This window comes from Erpetoichthys calabaricus, chromosome 4, assembly GCF_900747795.2.
Source record: "Erpetoichthys calabaricus chromosome 4, fErpCal1.3, whole genome shotgun sequence".
NCBI lineage: Eukaryota > Metazoa > Chordata > Cladistia > Polypteriformes > Polypteridae > Erpetoichthys > Erpetoichthys calabaricus.
In genome coordinates, this window is record NC_041397.2 from 94,059,251 (window position 1) to 94,063,711 (window position 4,461).

A 4,461-nucleotide genomic window follows, 5' to 3' on the forward strand; every position below is an offset into this window, starting at 1 on the left:
AGAGCTGAGCACTATATCCCAGAAAGTCCATTTTTGGTTCACTGATAATACTGTGCCACTGAGTATCTGTTGCTATAGACTGGCGTCCCATCCACGATTGCTTTCGATGCTGATGGAATACGCAACTGATTGAATGCTATCATAATAGAAAGCACAGTGGCTACTGCTGCTACCTCACAGCTCTAGGTAACTGAGTTAACTGCTTGGCTTGACCACTTTCTATCTTGAGTTTCTATACTCTTCCTTTGCCTGCTTGGACTTTTAAAGAGTATTCTGGCTTCCTAATACTTGTGACACTAAAATGTTCCTGTGTGAGTATAACCCATGATGGACGATTCTCCTATCCAGACTTGATTCTTGCCTTGCACTCAGCACTGTCAGTATCAGTTCCTGTAACACTGTCAACACCAAAGAAGGGTCAAAAAAGGAGTGAAACCTTAGATTCTTTGACCCCATGTTAATAAGGATTGTAAACTATAAAGTGCACATGGTAAATACAAGACTTCAGCATCAACTGTTTGCTGGATTTTAAATTTAGTATAGTCTAATTTTTTAGATCTTCTATATGTAAGACTGTGGTGGGTTGGCACCCTGCCCGGGATTGGTTCCTGCCTTGTGCCCTGTGTTGGCTGGGATTGGCTCCAGCAGACCCCCGTGACCCTGTGTTCGGATTCAGCGGGTTGGAAAATGGATGGATGGATATATGTAAGAAGTGCTTCTATTTGGAAAAAGGCTGCTTACAAAAATAATGTTAATTGTACATTTGCTCTTTTCTGTCTTTAGGAGATTTTTCAATATTCAAAAATGACTACCCCAACATATTCAGAATAAATACTTTAGCCACATCCATCTAACTATTGTCTGAACTGTTCAATCCAGTTAAGGGTTGCAGAGTGCTGTAGCCTATCCCAGCAGCATTGACAATTCCATCTCCAGAGCGTTAGAAAAGACATCATCTGTACAAAGCCTTTAGTAGCTTTGTCACTGCTACCTATTTTAAGATAATAAGTGTAAGATATTCAAATGCAGTAACAAATAAAATACCTCATATAAATGGATACAGCTGCTTCCTTCAAGTACTAGTCTCAGTAAGCATTTATGCAGTTATATTATATCTTCTCTCCGGAACTGTATTCCTGTATCAGTGTCTGAGGCTCTATTAGAGTCATCAATCAAAACCTCACTGAAGATGCATCTCTTATTTTAACATGCATACAATTATATTTTCTTCCTGTGAATTGTCTTTTCTTTGTTCATGCATTTCTAAAATCTGGTTTGCTTCTGTTCCTTCATGTACTGTAGGTCTAATATTCTGAATCACAGTGTAGGTTAAGATGTATTGAATAAGTCACCGCCTTCTAGTCTGTAAAGTTTTCTGTGCTGAATTTTGATGCTCCATCTATGTTCCTGTGCAATTAACTTGATAGTTGAATATTAAATTCCAACAGTTTTGCAATCACAGAAAAGCAATCTAGACTTTGCTGCAACTAGAATTAGTTCTGGCTGCTCCATGACCTACAATAGTGCAGCACAGTTTCAGAATATTTATGTACTGTATGCATAATTGCATTATTCATTTTGCATTTCATTATACAGTACATTGAACTTCCTGTATCCACACCAATTTTCCCTTGTAGCCCGGTTTCTTCTGATGTCACAAAGAAGTGAAGGTTTACAGTCAGCTCCATTCTGGTAAATTTGTGAGTGTACATGAGTGTGTTCTGTGATGGACCGGAATTTCATTCAGTGTTGATACCACGATATTTGAAATCTCCTTACAGCCCTGATGTAGTAATCTGGAGTGTGTGATAGACAGAATTTACATTTGCATCAACATAAACTGGTATTTACTCATGCAAAAGGGAAACTGCTTTCATTTGATGGGATCACAGCCAACAAATGTCCGAGTCATTCAAATGGACAGTCATCCTGTCTTAAGCAATTAAATGTCATCAGCATTACTTCATGAATTTCTTATTATATAACTTATATTTTCTTAGGCATATTTGGTCTTAAATTTACATCAGTCTGCACTAAAATGTTCTTAGTCAAAACAATCAGGGTACTTTACTGTATATAGTAGATTTAGGTGCGCTGTATCCATTTCTGGAATTGAAAATTCATTACTACAAACCTTTTGCACAAAATATCAGATTCAGTAAAAAAACACCATTTTGAAAAAACAAAATGTTGATTTTTTTTATTAATGCGTTATTTTTGTTATGGCGTGAGTATACTCAGAACATTATCTGAAGTATATTTTGAGTTGAAAAATGGTAGCCTTCCTTGTCCTTAATGATATTTTTAAGTATTTGGTACACACTTTTTTGTTCTCAATCAGTAATTCTTTCTGTCTTCTTATTCCTTCGAAATAGCCAGGAATTTACAGTATATTTTGAAGGTTATAAAGAAGCCCTTTCATTGTCCAGAAGTTAAAAAGTTGTTGTTTAAATGTTTTTTACAGAAATATGCAAGGTCGGATTGATCGATCCATTGTCTTGACCAGGTAACAGGTAAGCAAATGCTAAATGAATACACACTCTTCGTTTATTGAAAAAAAGCTCACGTGCTACAATTTTCTTGCAATGAAAACTGAAGGCAGCTCAGGTCCCTTCTTCAGGCAAGGTTTAATACAGAAACTGGAGTTTCCTATGTTTATACACAAAAAGAAAAAGCCCTTATGTGAGACATTTTTAGTGTCAAATATTAACAGACTTCTCCAACCTACGATTCATTTAGCAAGAGAGGACAACAATGTATGATCAAGCTCTGTTTAACAAAGGCTTTTGGAATTTTCCTTACAATTTGGATCTGTAATCAAATCTACTGGATTAGTCAAAGTGATGTAAATAGTCCTAATATCTGGTCATAAAACTCTATTCAAATAATGTTGTATTGTGTTGAATTTCAACATCAGTTTAATTTCCCATTCCTTTGTCTCCTTTTGTGTCTTAAAGTTGCCCATAAGCACCATGACTGGTAGTGTCTATTGCTGCTGAAGTGAGCTCCTACATGGAACAGCGCTGTTGCCATGCTTAAATTAATTCTTTGGTGCAGAGTTTATCCAGTTTCTGCCACACAGAGTCCAGTGTTTGGACATTTCATGCACAGCATCAGGTAGATCACATTCAACAATCTGCAGGAAAATGATCACTTTATTTCAATGTTCTTGTTGGCAGTGTGGCTACACTGCACAACTACAACAACACTTCTTTTTCTCTTTGTTTTTATATGCCAGAAGGTTATCTATGGGTAAGGCAGTATCTCTTGTCTAATGAAATCTCTCCAGAGCTCCTGCAATTGTTTATCCCGGTCTATCAGGTCTGAGCTAAAAAGATCATGGAGCTCCTTATATGTTTTGAGTGGAAGCTCTCACTTGTCAGGTATGTCTAAAAAACACAGATCACAAGGGTATTGTCTTTCATGTGAATGATGGTGTCAAGGTAGCTGATTTCTGTTTTCAAGTAATTTAGTTTCAGCTTGATATAAAATCCTCTTCCAAATTTGTCATGAAAGGGTTTTCCTAGTGAAGTGAGATCCAACAGCGCACTGCAGTCTCCATTTGTTGCAAGCAGATGTCCTCATCAAATGAGAAAAAATTGTATCAGAGTGAAGTTTATCATTTGTACAACTGACTCCATAATCATGTTGTTCATATACGTTTGACTTGACAAAATATCAGCATCATCTGGGATGTTAGAGCATAGCCCCTCAACATCCATTGTGGCCAATAAAGTAAAGAGCCTATAGCAGCATATTTTTTCAGGAAAAAAGTGGTGTGTTGCTGGTGTAGGTTTAAGGGTATTCTCCAACCATCCTGAATTTTTTCTGGAAATACAAAGATAGAAAACTGCAAAATCCTATATAAGGAGCTTCTATTTTTATACCTAGCACTTGGATGACACATGTCTTTAAAAACCCATTTCCTATACTATTTTTTTTCCCTTAGTACATGAGAAGTTCCATCAGGATATCACTCAAATGGAGAGATGCCATAGTGGAAAGTGAAGTGAGTGTATGTTAGCAGAATTTTTTTTTCTCTAAAATAGTGGGGTTTTTTTTCCATTTTAAATCTTCATCTCTTAAAAGTTGGGTGTGATAGAACATTTATGTAGCCAGACTTAAATTCAGCACCTTCAAATTAATAAAGAAAACCTAAACTTTTTAACAGGCACAAAAAGATTTTTTTTCTTTGTAGACTTAAAAAGGTATAAAGATGCTGATGTTTTGAAACAAATAGATTTGCTGTAAGATAAATAACTTGATGATAATGACATCCTCAGCCGAAAAAGGGCTGTAAAAATGACCAAGCTGTCTGCTGAGCTTACTCTTGAGCATGCAATGTACAGTTGGCCATGTGAAAAGCAACCATGTGGTAGGTGCGCGGACAGCGGCCTTGCGGAAAAAGGAAGGGGCCCCTTGTCCGTCACTGCCGTGAAATAAATCGTCTGTTAATGGAAA